This window comes from Aegilops tauschii, chromosome 3 (assembly GCF_002575655.3).
Source record: "Aegilops tauschii subsp. strangulata cultivar AL8/78 chromosome 3, Aet v6.0, whole genome shotgun sequence".
In the NCBI taxonomy this organism is placed as follows: domain Eukaryota; kingdom Viridiplantae; phylum Streptophyta; class Magnoliopsida; order Poales; family Poaceae; genus Aegilops; species Aegilops tauschii.
The window spans coordinates 555,525,811-555,542,687 of NC_053037.3; positions in this window are offsets into that span (position 1 = coordinate 555,525,811).

Genomic DNA, 16,877 nt, shown 5'->3' on the forward strand with positions numbered 1-16,877 from the left:
TTATATATTGGGCATCAAGATCTATAGAGATAGATCAAGACGCTTAATTGGACTTTCACAAAGCACATACCTTGATAAAGTTTTGGAGAAGTTCAAAATGGATCAAGCAAAGAAAGGGTTCTTGCCTGTGTTACAAGGTGTGAAGTTGAGTCAGACTCAATGCCCGACCACTGCAGAAGATAGAGAGAAAATGAAAGGCATTTCCAATGCTTCAGTCATAGGTTCTATCATGTATGCAATGTTGTGTACCAGACCTGATGTGTGCCTTGCTATTAGTTTAGCAGGGAGGTACCAAAGTAATCCAGGAGTGGATCACTGGACAGTGGTCAAGAACATCCTGAAATACTTGGAAAGGACTAAGGATATGCTTCTCGTTTATGGAGGTGACAAAGAGCTCGTCGTAAATGGTTACGTTGATGCAAGCTTTGACATTGATCCGGATGACTCTAAGTCACAAACCGGATACGTGTTTATACTGAACGGTGGAGCTGTCAATTGGTGCAGTTCGAAGCAAAGCGTCATGGCGGGATCTATCTGTGAAGCGGAGTACATAGCTGCTTCGGAAGCAGCAAATGAAGGAGTTCATATTCGATCTAGGTGTCGTACCTAGTGCATCGGGTCCAATGAAAATCTTTTGTGACAATACTGGTGCAATTGCCTTGGCAAAAGAATCCAGATTTCACAAGAGAACCAAGCACATCAAGAGACGCTTCAATTCCATCTGCGATCAAGTCAAGGAGGGAGACATAGAGATTTGCAAGATACATACGGATCTGAATGCTGCAGACCCGTTGACTAAGCCTCTCTCACGAGAAAAACATGATCAGCACCAAGACTCCATGGGTGTTAGAATCATTACTGTGTAATCTAGATTATTGACTCTAGTGCAAGTGGGAGACTGAAGGAAATATGCCCTAGAGGCAATAATAAAGTTGTTATTTATATTTCCTTATATCATGATAAATGTTTATTATTCATGCTAGAATTGTATTAACCGGAAACTTAGTACATGTGTGAATACATAGACAAACAGAGTGTCACTAGTGTGCCTCTACTTGACTAGCTCATTGAATCAAAGATGGTTAAGTTTCCTAGCCATAGACATGAGTTGTCATTAGATTAACGGGATCACATCATTAGAGAATGATGTGATTGACTTGACCCATTCCGTTAGCCTAGCACTTGATCATTTAGTTTGTTTGCTATTGCTTTCTTCATGACTTATACATGTTCCTAAGACTATGAGATTATGCAACTCCCGAACATCACAACGTAACTGGGTGATTATAAAGGTGCTCTACAGGTGTCTCCGATGGTGTTTGTTGAGTTAGCATAGATCGAGATTAGGATTTGTCACTCCGATTGTCGGAGAGGTATCTCTGGGCCCTCTTGGTAATGCACATCACTATAAGCCTTGCAAGCAATGTGACTAATGAGTTAGTTGTCGGATGATGCATTACGGAACGAGTAAAGAGACTTGCCGGTAACGAGGTTGAACTAGGTATTGAGATACCGATGATCGAATCTCGGGCAAGTAACATACCGATGACAAAGGGAACAACGTATGTTGTTATGCGGTTTGACCGATAAAGATCTTCATAGAATATGTGGGAGCCGATATGAACATCCAGGTTCCGCTATTGGTTATTGACCGGAGACGTGTCTCGGTCATGTCTGCATAGTTCTCGAACCCGTAGGGTCCGCATGCTTAACGTTCGGTGACGATCGGTATTATGAGTTTATGTGTTTTGATGTACCGACGGTAGTTCGGAGTCCCTGATATGATCACGGACATGACGAGGAGTCTCGAAATGGTCGAGACATAAAGATCGATATATTGGATGACTATGTTTGGACATCGGAATGGTTCTGGGTGAGTTCAGGCATCTACCGGAGTACCGGGATGTTACCGGAACCCCCCGGGAAGTATATGGGCCTTATTGGGCCATAGTGGGAGAGAGGAGAAGGGAGCTGATATGTCTCCGTCATACCTACTTTTCCAAACACTTTTGCCCTTGTTTTGGACTCTAACTTGCATGATTTGAATGGAACTAACCCGGACTGACGCTGTTTTCAGCAGAATTGCCATGGTGTTACCTTTGTGCAGAAACAAAAGTTCTCGGAATGACCTGAAACTTCACGGAGATTATTTTTGGAAAAAATAAAAAATACTGGCGAAAGAATCAAGTCCAGGGGCCACACCCTTTCCATGAGGGTGGGGGGCGCGCCTGCCCCCCTGGGCGCGCCCCCCTGCCTCGTGGGCCCCCTAGAGCTCCACCGACCTCAACTCCAACTCCATATATTCGTGTTCGAGGAGAAAAAAATCAGAGAGAAAGATTCATCGCGTTTTACGATACGGAGCCGCCGCCAAGCCCTAAACTCTTCCTCGAGGGCTGATCTGGAGTCCGTTCGGGGCTCCGGAGAGGGGAATCCGTCACCGTCGTCATCATCAACCATCCTCCATCACCAATTTCATGATGCTCACCGCCGTGCGTGAGTAATTCCATCATAGGCTTGCTGGACGGTGATGGGTTGGATGAGATTTATCCTGTAATCAAGTTAGTTTTGTTAGGGTTTGATCCCTAGTATCCACTATGTTCTGAGATTGATGTTGCTATGACTTTGCTATGCTTAATGCTTGTCACTAGGGCCCGAGTGCCATGATTTCAGATCTGAACCTATTATGTTTTCATGAATATATGTGAGTTCTTGATCCTATCTTGCAAGTCTATAGTCACCTACTATGTGTTATGATCCGGCAACCCCGAAGTGACAATAATCGGGACCACTCCCGGTGATGACCGTAGTTTGAGGAGTTCATGTATTCACTATGTGTTAATGCTTTGGTCCGCTACTCTATTAAAAGGAGGCCTTAATATCCCTTAGTTTCCAATAGGACCCCGCTGCCACAGGAGGGTATGACAAAAGATGTCATGCAAGTTCTTTTCCATAAGCACGTATGACTATATTCGGAATACATGCCTTCATAACATTGATGAATTGGAGCTAGTTCTGTGTCACCCTACGTTATGATTGTTACATGATGAACCGCATCCGGCATAATTCTCCATCACCGATCCAATGCCTACGAGCTTTTCACATATTGTTCTTCGCTTATTTACTTTTCCGTTGCTACTGTTACAATCACTACAAAACCCAAAAATATTACTTTTGCTACCGTTACTATCATACTACTTTGCTACTAAATACTTTGCTGCAGATATTAAGTTATCCAGGTGTGGTTGAATTGACAACTCAACTGCTAATACTTGAGAATATTCTTTGGCTCCCCTTGTGTCGAATCAATAAATTTGGGTTGAATACTCTACCCTCGAAAAAGGTTGCGATCCCCTATACTTGTGGCTTATCAAGACTATTTTCTGGCGTCGTTGCCGGGGAGCATAGCTCTATTCTTTGAGTCACTTGGGATTTATATCTGTTGTTCACTATGAAGAACTTGAAAGACATGAAAACAAAAATTTATCCCTCAACTACGAGGGAAGGTAAGGAACTGCCATCTAGCTCTGCACTTGATTTACCTTCTGTTTTGAGTAAGCTTGCGACACCTAAACCCGCTTCTGCTATTAATTCTGATATGTCGCATGTTATTGATGATGCGACTTCTGCTATGCATGATACTTATGATGAAACTACTTCTATGCTTGATACTACTGTGCCACTTGGTGAATTTCTTGACGAACAACTTGCTAGGGCTAGAGAGAATGAAATTATTGAAACTGATAATATTGATGAAAGTGATGATGAAGATTCTCCCCCTAGATATGAATTGCCTATTGTGCCTGAGGGCTGTGTTATGGATGAAGAAACTGCTAGAGACTTTCTTGCTTGCAATGATAGAAGTGATCTTAAGAAATTATTAGCTAAGCTGAAACAAAAAACTCTGAATGCTAGAATGAAGTATGATCCTGCTTATGCTATTTCACCTATCTTTGTTACCGATAAGGATAATGAATTCTCTGTCGACCCTGATATAATTACTCTGGTTGAATCTGATCCTTTTGTGGCTATGAATCTGAAACTGTTGTGGCACATCTTACTAAATTAAATGATATAGCCACCCTATTCACTAATGATGAGAAAACTCGCTACTATTATATCCTTAAAATATTTCTGTTCTCATTAAAGGGTGATGCTAAGATATGGTTTAATTCTCTTGATCCTGGTTGTGTGCGTAGTCCCCAGGATATGATTTATTACTTCTCTGCTAAATATTTCCCTGCTCATAAGAAACAAGCTGCTTTAAGGGAAATATATAATTTTGTACAAATTGAAGAAGAGAGTCTCCCACAAGCTTGGGGGAGGCTTCTCCAATTACTTAACGCTTTGCCTGTCATCCTCTCAAGAAAAATGAAATACTTGATATCTTTTATAATGGACTAACCGATGCTTCTAGAGACCACCTGGATAGTTGTGCTGATTGTGTTTTCAGGGAAAGAACACTAGATGAAGCTGAAATTCTATTGAATAATATGTTGACCAATGAAAATAATTGGACACTTCCTGAACCAACTCCTAAACCAACTCCGAAGAAAAGGGGTATTCTATTTCTCAGTCCTGAAGATATGCAAGAGGCAAAGAAATCTATGAAAGAAAAAGGTATAAAAGCTGGAGATGTTAAGAATTTACCTCCGGTTGAAGAAATACATGGTCTTAATTTACCGCCTATTGAAGACATACATGATTTTAATCCATCACCTATTGAAGAAACACATGGTCTTGATAACCCAACACAGGTAGTAAAGGTAAATTATCTCTATAGATATGATAAAGCTGAAATCCCTCCTACTAAGTTTGCTAGCCAATGTTTGGATGAGTTTGATAATTTTATGGTTAAGCAAGAAAACTTCAATGCTTATTTTGGCAGAGAATTAAAACGCAATGCTTATATGATTGAACACTTGAGTGATTATATGTCTAGAGTTAAAGGTGAACTTAAACTCATTAGTAAACATGCTTCTATGGTTACCACTCAAGTAGAACAAGTACTTAAAGCTCATAATGATTTGCTCAATGAATAAAATAGTAGGAATAATGATTTTACTGTTAGAGTGGCTACTAGAAGTGGTAAAATGACTCGGGAACCTTTGTATCCTGAAGGCCATCCTAAGAGAATTGAGCAGGATTCTCGGAGAAATAATATTGATGCACCTAGTCCTTCTAAAAAAGAAGAAAAAGAAAAATTATAGGACTTTGCATCCTTCTAGTGAACCTGTTGTAGACACACCTGAGAATCCCAATGATATTTCTATTTTTGATGCTGAAACACAATCTGGTAATGAACATGAACCTAGTGATAATGTTCATGTTGATGCTCAACCTAGAAATGATAATGATGTAGAAATTGATCCTGCTGTTGATCTTGATAACCCACAATCAAAGAATCAACGTTATGATAAGAGAGACTTTGTTGCTAGGAAGCACGGTAAAGAAAGGGAGCCATGGGTTCAGAAACCCATGCCTTTTCCTCCCAAACCATCCAAGAAAAAGGATGATGAGGATTTTGAGCGCTTTGCTGAAATGATTAGACCTATCTTTTTGCGTATGCGATTAACTGATATGCTCAAAATGAATCCTTATGCTAAGTATATGAAAGAAATAGTTACTAATGAAAGGAAGATACCGGAAGCTGAAATTTCCACCATGCTTGCTAATTACACTTTCAAGGGTGGAATACCTAAGAAACTAGGAGATCCAGGAGTACCAACTATACCATGCTCCATTAAAAGAAACTATGTTAAAACTGCTTTATGTGATCTTGGAGCCGGTGTTAGTGTTATGCCTCTCTCTTTATATCGTAGACTTGATTTGAATAAGTTGAAACCTACCGAAATATCTTTGCAAATGGCTGATAAATCAACTGCTATACCTGTCGGTATTTGTGAGGATGTGCCTGTTGTGGTTGCAAATGTTACTATTTTAACGGACTTTGTTATTCTTGATATTCCCGAGGACAATAGTATGTCTATTATTCTTGGGAGACCTTTTTTGAATACTGCAAGGGATGTTATTGATTGCAACAAAGGCAATGTCACTTTTCATGTTAATGGCAATGAGCATACGGTACACTTTCCGAGGAAACAACCTCAAGTTCATAGTATAAATTCTATTGGAAAAATTCCATCGATTATTTTTGGAGGTTTTGAATTTCCTCTACCTAATGTCAAGAAGAAATATGATATTCTTATTATTCGGGACGTGCATATCCCCATTGAGGTAACATAGTGTTATTCGAAATTTCTCCAGTTCCATGTTATTCGGAATGAGTTTGTTAACAAGACCTGATCAACCTTGTTAGTGGATTCCTTTTGATGAGCATGAGATGGATGAAGTTAGAAAGCACAACCTTCTGTACCCTCCTTTTACTTTCTGTTATTTAGAATAAATAAAGCAAAAATAGTATTTCCTGTTAGTTTTCTGAATTATCCGTGCAATAAAAAAATACCCCGAAAATAAAAGTTCTCCAAATGCCCCGAAAATGAAATATGATTTTTTCTAGAATATTTGAGAATATCTGGCACTGAGAACACATCAGGGGGAGCAAGCACCTGGCCACGAGGGTCCAGGGCGCTCCCACCCCCTGGGCGCGCCCCCTGCCTCGTGGGCCCATGGTGGCTCCCCTCCACTTATTCCTGCACCCACACACTTCTTCTTCCTCCCAAAAAAATCACCAACCAGCTCAAGCACGAGTTCTAGCTCATTTTGCTGCGATTTTCGATCTCCTTGCTCAAAGCACCTCTCACAAAACTGCTTTAGGGGATTGTTCCTTGGTATGTGACTCCTCCAATGGTCCAATTAGTTTTGTTCTAGTGCTTTATTCATTGCAAATTTGTGCTGCCTAGGTGACCATGTTCTTGAGCTTGCATGTCAAATTTATATGGTTCCAAGTAGTTCTAATGCATGATATAGTCTCTAGGCACTTGTGGGAGTAGTTGCTATCAATTTTGTTGAGCTTGGTTCACTTTTATTTGAAGTTACTAAAATTTTCAGAAAATTTTCAGAGGAAGAAATATGTTTAGGAAAATGTACCAAGGTGGCCCTTCAAGGAAGCAAGGACCCAGGCTCGCAATGTGCGATGCCGACAATGAACCACCAAGGGACGCTCAAGTGCGGGCTTGTGAATGGCCTTCAGAGGACTTCATGGATCGAGCAGGAATCAAGGAAGAATTTAACGCATATGTGCGTAACGCTGATCCTGTGAGCTTCGAGGCAGATAAGTGCCGTCAGTACCACTATCTCACTGATTCCTTTCTGAGGAGGTTTGAATTTTCATCGTCACACAATTCTCAAACTGTCATGTTTGATCTTTATGAAAATTCTTATACTATGGATTTACATGATTTTAATACTGCTTGCAAACTTCCACAATGGGGTAGTCCTAGTGAACCTCGCAAATCTGAATTTAGAGATTTCTTGCTAGTATAATTGTGGGGGAATCTAGAGACATAGCACAAGCTACCATAGGGAGCATTCATTTTCCTGCTATACATTATTTTTCTCTCTTCATAGGTAGGTGCATAAATGGTAAGGATGAAGCATGTCACATGTGTGTCCCCGACCTCAGTGTTCTCATGAGTGCTGTATTAGGAGATAAACATTATAATTTGGGAGCCATTGTTGCACGTAGGTTGCATAATAATAGATTTAATGGAGATTTCTTTGGTGGAATTTATGCGACCCGTTTAGCTAATTTTCTTAATATACACATATGTGAGTATGATATTGAGTTGCCTCCTGTTCATCTAGATTATGAGGCTATGGTTCATCGTCGTTTTGTTGAGAGGAACGATCAGTTCCTCCAGTACCGACTAATCTTTGACAGACGACACACCTATCACGTCGCTCTCCCTGCTCCTACTTTCTTTGACTTTCAGGTGAAGGGGAGATATTTCATAACCAGGGAGGAGGCGAACGAGTACGAGAGGAGGGATGAGATAGCTTGCCTCCAAGCTGCAGCCCATGATGCAATAACTGCTGCATCTCAGTATGACCCAACCTATAACTTTGGATATCCGCCAGGCCAGCCGTGGCAATAGACCAACTTAGGCCAAAAGCCTAAGCTTGGGGGAGTACGTATCTCTCACCGACATTACATTCATGTTCACACACTCACTGCTAGTTGTCGGTGCTCATACTTTTTCACTGTAATATCTGAAGGAAATATGCCCTAGAGGCAATAATAAAGTTATTAGTTATTTCCTTATTCCATGATAAATTTTTATTATTCATGCTAGAATTGTATTAACTAGAAACATAATACATGTGTGAATACATAGACAAACAGAGTGTCACTAGTATGCCTCTACTTGACTAGCTCGTTTATCAAAGATGGTTAAGTTTCCTAACCATAGACATCAGTTGCCATTTGATAAACAGGATCACATCATTAGGAGAATGATGTGATTGACTTGACCCATTCCATTAGCTTAGCACTTGATCGTTTAGTATATTGCTATTTCTTTCTTCATGACTTATACATGTTCCTATGACTATGATATTATGCAACTCCCGTTTACCGGAGGAACACTTTGTGTGCAACCAAACGTAACAACGTAACTGGGTGATTATAAAGGTGCTCTACAGGTGTCTCCGGAGGTACTTGTTGAGTTGGCGTATTTCGAGATTAGGATTTGTCACTCCGATTGTCGGAGAGGTGTCTCTGGGCCCACTCGGTAATACACATCACTATAAGCCTTGCAAGCATTGTAACTAGTGAGTTAGTTGTGAGATGATGTATTACGGAACGAGTAAAGAGACTTGCCAGTAACGAGATTGAACTAGGTATTGAGATACCGACGATCGAATCTCGGGCAAGTAACACACCGATGACAAAGGGAACAACGTATGTTGTTATGCGGTTTGACCGATAAAGATCTTCGTAGAATATGTGGGAGCCAATATGAGCATCCAGGTTCCGCTATTGGTTATTGACCGGAGACATGTCTCGGTCATGTCTACATAGTTCTCGAACCCGTAGGGTCCGCACGCTTAACGTTCGGTGACGATTTGTATTATGAGTTTATGTGATTTGATGACCGAAGGTAGTTCGGAGTCCCGGATGAGATCGGGGACGTGACGAGGAGTCTCGAAATGGTCGAGACGTAAAGATCGATAAATTGGATGACTATATTCGGACATCAGAAAGGTTCCCAGTGATTCGGGTATTTTTTCGGAGTACCAGAGAGTTACGGGAATTCGTATTGGGCCTTAATGGGCCATACGGGAAAGGAGAGAAAGGCCTCAAAGGGTGGCCGCACCCCTCCCCATGGACTGGTCCGAATTGGACTAGGGAGGGGGGGCACCCCCTTCCTTCCTTCTCCTTTTCCCTTCCCTTTTTCCTATTCCATGTGGGAGGAGGAATCCTACTAGGACTAGGGAGTCCTAGTAGGACTCCACACTTGGGCGCGCCCTATGAGGGCCGGCCTCCTCCTCCCTCCATCCTTTATATACGTAGCCAGGGGTACCCCATAGACACATAAGTTGATCTGTTGATCTATTCCAGCCGTGTGCGGTGCCCCCCTCCACCATATTCCACCTCGGTCATATCGTAGCGGTGCTTAGGCGAAGCCCTGCGTCGGTAGCAACATCATCACCGTCATCACGCCGTCGTGCTGACGGAACTCTTCCGTGAAGCTCTGTTGGATCGAAGTTCGCGGGACGTCATCGAGCTGAATGTGTGCTGAACTCGGAGGTGTCGTACGTTCGGTACTTGGATCGGTCGGATCGTGAATACATACGACTACATCAACCGCGTTGTGCTAACGCTTCCGCTTTCGGTCTACGAGGGTACGTGGACACGCTCTCCCCTCTCGTTGCTATGCATCACCATGATCTTGCGTGTGCATAAGGATTTTTTTGAAATAACTACGTTCCCCAACAGTGGCATCCGAGCCAGGTTTGATGCGTAGATGTTATATGCACGAGTAGAACACAAGTGAGTTGTGGGTGATACAAGTCATACTGCTTACCAGCATGTCATACTTTGGTTCGGCGGTATTGTTGGATGAAGCGGCCCGAACTGACATTATGCGTACACTTACGCGAGACTGGTTTTACCGCCGTGCTTTGCACACAGGTGACTAGTGGGTGTCAGTTTCTCCAACTTTAGTTAAATCAAGTGTGGCTACGCCCGGTCCTTGAGAAGGTTAAAACAACACTAACTTGACGAACTATCGTTGTGGTTTTTGATGCGTAGGTAAGAACGGTTCTTGCTCAGCCCGTAGCAGCCACGTAAAACTTGCAACAACAAAGTAGAGGACGTCTAACTTGTTTGTGCAGGGCATGTTGTGATGTGATATGGTCAAGACGTGATGAGATATAAGTTGTTGTATGAGATGATCATGTTTTGTTGAAGTTATCGGCAACTGGAAGAAGCCTTATGGTTGTCTCTTTATTGCATAAGATGCAAGCGCCAAATGATTGTTTTACTTTATCACTATGCGATAACAATAGTTGCAAGAGCAATAGTTGGCGAGACGACCATGTGACGACACATTGATATAGATCAAGATGATGGAGATCATAGTGTCATGCCGGTGATGATGGAGATCATGACGATGCTTTGGAGATGGAGATCAAAGGCACAAGATGATGATGGCCATATCATGTCACATATTTTGATTACATATGATGTTTATCTTTTATACATCTTATTTTGCTTCGTTCGACGGTAGCATTATAAGATGATCTCTCACTAAATTTCAAGGTATAAGTGTTCTCCCTGAGTATGCACCGTTGCGAAAGTTCTTCGTGCTGAGACACCACGTGATGATCGGGTGTGATAAGCTCTACGTTCAGATACAACGGGTGCAAGACAGTTTTGCACACGCGGAATACTCGGGTTAAACTTGACGAGCCTAGCATATGCAGATATGGCCTCAGAACACTGAAGACCGAAAGGTCGAGCGTGAATCATATAGTAGATATGATCAACATAGTGATGTTCACCATTGAAAACTACTCCATCTCACGTGATGATCGGACATGGTTTAGTTGATTTGGATCACGTGATCATTTAGATGACTAGAGGGATGTCTATCTAAGTGGGAGTTCTTAAGTAATATGATTAATTGAACTTTAATTTATCGTGAACTTAGTCCTGGTAGTATTAGCATATCTATGTTGTAGGTCAATAGCTCGCGTTTAGCTCCCCTGTTTTATTTTTGATATGTTCCTAGAAAAAACTAAGTTGAAAGATGTTAGTAGCAATGATGCGGATTGGATCCGTGATCTGAGGATTATCCTCATTGCTGCACAGAAGAATTATGTCCTTGATGCATCGCTAGGTGACAAACCTATTGCAGGAGCAGATGCAGATGTTATGAACGTTTGGCTAGCTCAATATGATGACTACTTGGTAGTTTAGTGCACCATGCTTAAACAGCTTAGAATCGGGACTTCAAAGACGTTTTGAACGTCATGGACCATATGAGATGTTCCAGGAGTGAAGTTAATATTTTAAGCAAATAACCGAGTTGAGAGATATGAAGTCTCCAACAAGTTCTATATCTAAAAGATGGAGGAGAATAGCTCAAGCAGTGAGCATGTGCTCAGATTGTCTGGGTACTACAATCGCTTGAATCAAGTGGGAGTTTGTAACATCCCAAATTTTCCATTTGGAATGTTATACATTAGATCATCATTGCATAGCATATTTTATTGCATTTTGGCAAATCCTCGAAAATCCTAAGCAACTCAAGGACCATCGGAGAGAGTTGGGGATTTTTCCCGGTTTTCATATTTGATTTTTATCAAATAATAAAACGAGGATTTTTGGTTTTAATTATTTTTCTCTCCGAAAATATTTCATATTAAAATAAATGAGAGGAGAAAATATGACTTCTCCAAAATAATTGAAATATTGGAGGAAAAATATTAAAATCAAATATTTGATTTTATTCGAGTTTTATTTGTAATTTTAAATGCGTTAAAAAAATGTCACGTTTTCAAAACTGCATTTTGGGCCTAGAAAAATGTTCATCTTGTTCTAATTATTTTAATCAGACGGTGAAAATTTGTTTTAGCATTTTTGGATTTTTATTTATTTTTTATGATTTTTTTGGATCCGACGGAATTATTTAAAAAAACGCTGAGCGCGCCGACTGGGCCGAAGTCCAGCCGACGGCCCAGCCTGCCCCGCGCCCCGTCTCCCTCTCGGGCATGCAGCGCTGCCGCCGCCGAGTCCAGCTCGAGCACGCCGCCGCCCGCCGCCTTGCCCCCTCCTCCACGGCACCCCCCTCCTTTTATACCCCCGACCCCGCCCCCTCTCCCTCACCCCGTCCCCGCCCCGATCCGAAGCTGCCGCCGCCCGAGGAGCCGCCGCCGCCGGAGCCCGACGCCGCCGCCCGAGGAGCTCGCCGCCCCGACGCCGTACGCCGCCGCCCCGTCGCCCTTCGACGCCCGCAGCCCTCGCCGCCCCTCGCCGCCCTCGCCCGACCCGCCGGAGCCCCGTATCGAGCCTCGCCGGAGGTTAGCCGGAGCCGCCGCCGTTCGCCGTCCGGTTTTCTTAAACCATCCCGGTTTATTTTTTTTGAAACCCTAGTTTTTTTTATATATATAGATCGGTTTATTTTTTTCGGTTTATTTAATTAGTGAACGTTCACCGACTCGTTCGTTTTAACGAACGTGTTCGTCGGTTAGACACTGTTAACGAACGTCCGTTCGTTTAACTATTCGTCAGTTTTCTTTTTCGTCGGATTTTCCGCGATTATTCCAGATCGCGGTTTCCGATCAGATTTTCGTTTTCGTTTATCTTTTCGCTCGTTTATCGGAATCAGGTGATTCAAGCGCCTAGAGTTTTGTCTCGAAATTCTCTTTCCGTTTAACCCACTCAAACAAGTTTTTGCTACTGTAAAATTTGACCTAGATCCAGATTAGTAATTGAAGCTTGTTTCTTTCGCCATTTGACTTTCGTTGCTTCGTTTGATTTGATTCTTTTTGCAAACCGGAGTTCTTAAGTTGAACTTTCTGGTTAGATCGTTATTTGAGTTTTACTTGTGTATTTGATGAGTGCTTATTGTATGCTTGTTTGTTTGCGATAGAGTACCCAGAGTGCGCCGCTTGCTACTTCGAATCGCTAAGTTTCACGGATCATCAGCAAGGCAAGTAACACGTTGATCATACCTCTTTTACTACCCAGTTTTATTGCATTAGACCAACCCTCAAACATTGCATGGTTAGGATCTAATTAAATTGTGGGTATTGGGATGTAGTTGAGGTAGTACCTATTGCCCTGTTTATTATCAAACCCTTGGGAGTTACTTCTACGTTTGCTTATATCACTATGCTATGCTAGTAGACGTGGATTGGGTTTGAGAGATATTCACGACAGATGTGAGATTGTTAATTTATGGTTTACTTAAGGTGGCAACTAAAACTCGCATCTGGGTGGATTGAGGCACCTGGAGAACCCAGTGTTGCCTGTTTTTATAAGGACCGCCACCCAGGCTCAAAGGGATCATCAGATTATTCATGCTAGAAACTTCCGTGTGCAGCCACAAGCTATTATGGGCTCTAGCATAGTTGAGTAGGTTACATGATCTCTTGAAGAGGTGGGCTAGCAGATGTAGGGGAAAGTAGGTGTAACTGTCCACCCGGAGTAAAGGGTTATTTTTTGTGAAAGACTGTGTCTCGGTCATTCGTTTCTCAAACACCATGTAGTGCGAGAATCAAGCGGAGGCGATCGAGTCTTGTGGGGAAAAGTGCGCAAACCTCTGCAGAGTGTACAAACTAATCATGATTAGCCGTGTCCCCTGTTATGGACATCTTGAGTATCTAGTTCCTGGATTATCATGTGTATCTCATCATGTTACTTTAATTAATCTTGTTGGGTTAATGATGATACTTAATTGGGATTGAGATGCTGTCAACCATCTCAATGTTTAACAACCACCATGATAGTTAAATAAAAATTATTCCTTTGCAGTAGGGAAAATTTGGCTTTTCGCAAAACTGTAACCATAGAGCCTTCTACCAGCCACATATGCATGTAGTATAGCATTATCATGTTCATTACTCTCTATGTGTTACATTGCCAGCATATTCCATGTGCTGACCCGTTTTCGGGCTGCAACGTTTTATGTTGCAGACTTTTCAGACGACGAGTAAGGTGCCTTAGGTCGTGGTCTTATACTCAGTGATGCCGTTGGAGTTGATGGACTCACTTATCTTCCAAGCCTTCCGCTGTTATCGTATTAGATGGCCTTAAGCCATATTTATCATACTTATTTCTCTTTTGAGATACTCGATGTAATAAGTGTGTGATTGCCACTCTGTTATAAATCCTCCATTTGTACTGTGCGTGTCAGCATTACTGATCCAGGGATGACACTGATGCACAGCAGCACAGACTGTTTGAGGTCTGGTCGCTACAAAGGTGGTATCAGAGCACATGCTGACTGTAGGACACGACCACTAAGCTTAAACCCTAGAACACTACTCTCTTCTCATTTCTGACTCCTCTCCACTTTCTACTCTTTTAGGAATGGCGGATGCAAGGAACAAGTTCATGCAACCTGATGAAGATACACCTTTTGGACGACACTTGAAGGAAGTCACTAAGTACCTAAACATCGGAATACCAAGCTTCACCGGGACCCACAACGCCACACTACCAGAAGAGGAGCGCTGGAAGATTCAAGTTCAAATTCCTGGAAGGACGTTTACGCCAGTCACTGAGCCTATAGAGTTTTCCTTTGATGCACCAACCTGGAGTTTAGGGAAGAGCATGGCAGCCCACATTTCTATGGGACGCATTGGAGAAGTCTACCATAGGGAGCTTAAGGATACTATTTATCAGATCTGTGGACGCCGAGATGAACAATGGGAGATGATCAGCACCAAGAAGGATGGATCAATTGTAGCTTTCATCCAGGAGCAAAACTAACACATTCGTCGCCAGGAGAACCGGATGTGCTCAGACATGATATATCTGAAGAAGGCATTGACCAAGATCACGGAGTTGGAGGAAGAACTCAAGCCTACGCGCGATGGATATGAGGAGGAGATCGCCACGTTGTTGGAGAAGAACGGCGAACTGATACAGAAGATCGAAGTATTTCTGGGAGACCCATCACCTGAAGGACAAGACGACGATTCTACTTGCCCGGATAACTACATCATCGTCGACGACACCGACTCGGACCCCAGTGAAGATGACTTTATTGATGAAGCTGGAGCAGATATCATGGAGTCTTCGACCGATCAAAATTTCTAGTAGACCACCAGAATCAGTAGTAGTATTCCCCCATGTATATAGTATAGTCCGAGCACTTTTGTAACGATAGTTAGATCGATTGTATGCCTTGATTGATTTGATTGAGTGATATTGATTGTGTTTTGTCTCATGAGCATATGGGTAGTGTTTTCCCTCTAGACCTCATTCTATTCTAAATTCTCATCTTTTCTAAACCTATCAGATGCCTCCGAGACGCGACATCGGATTTGTTTTCCCACCGGAGATCACTCAGTTGATTCAGTAGCAGAATGCCCTAATGCAAGTGTTAGTACAGAACCAAGGCAACAACAACAACCCACCACCACCACCTGTTGATCACTTAGCCCGTTTCTTGAGGCTAAATCCGCCGGTGTTTTCTAGCAGCACCGAGCCGATTGTTGCAGATGATTGGCTCCGCAAAGTTGGAAGGGAGTTGACCACTGTAGGATGCACGGATGCGGAGAAAGTGCATTTTGCCGCACATCAACTTGATGGACCCGCAGCATCATGGTGGGAGAATTACACAGCCACCCACCCTATTGACACTGTCACATGGGACTAGTTTCAACAAGCCTTCCGTACTGCCCATGTTTCAGCAGGAGCTATGGCTATGAAGAAGCATGAGTTTCGCAACCTACGCCAAGGAGGACGCACCGTAGGCCAGTATGTGGAGGACTTTAGTAAGTTAGCACGTTATGCTCCCGATGACGTTGCTACAGATGCGGCCAAGCAGGAGAAGTTTCTCGAAGGACTGAATGATGAGCTGAGCATGCAGTTGATGGTAGCAACCTTCAACAACTACCAGGAGTTGGTAGATAGAGCTCTCATGATTGAAGGGAAGCAACAGCAGATTGAAAACCGTAAGAGGAAGTATGGACAAGGGAAGTACAATTCTGGAGCTCAGCAGAAACCACGTTTTACCCCGAAATCGGGAGGACAGTTTCAGCATACCCATGGAGGAGGTAGTTTGCACAACCATAATGGACCCAAGAATGGTAATGGGAATGGAGGAAGCAACGGGCAGAACCGTAATAACCCATCTACCCCAGCCAAGAGGGATCTAAGTCACATTACTTGTTTCAAGTGCCAGAAGACTGGGCATTATGCCAATGAATGTCCTGAAGCCCAGAATGGAAATGTCAATGGAAGCTCTGGGAAGAAGCCAAACCCTTTCAACAAAGGACAAGTGAACCACGTTTACGTGGAGGAGGTTGAAGCACAGCCTGATGCGGTAATAGGTAAGTTTTTGGTTAAGTCATTTACTGTAATCGTTCTTTTTGATACTGGTGCATCGCATTCATACATATCAAGGGGATTTGTGGATAAGTATAAATTGCCCACCAAAGTTCTTAGAACACCTATGTTAGTAACCTCGCCAGGAGCAGAGTATATGGCAAGCCAAGGATGTTTTCAGTTGCCATTGGCCATAGGTAGGCATGTTTTCCCCTCAGACCTAATAGTTTTGGAGTCGCAAGGTTTGGATGTGATTTTGGCAATGGATTGGCTATCGATGTATGGAGGAAACATCGATTGCGCCAGTAAGACGATTTTGCTTACCACCCCAGAAGGAAGAAGGATTAAGTATGTATCCCGGCATATGCCGAAGAGGACTCAGGTGAATTCCTTATCAGGAGTTGTACAGGAG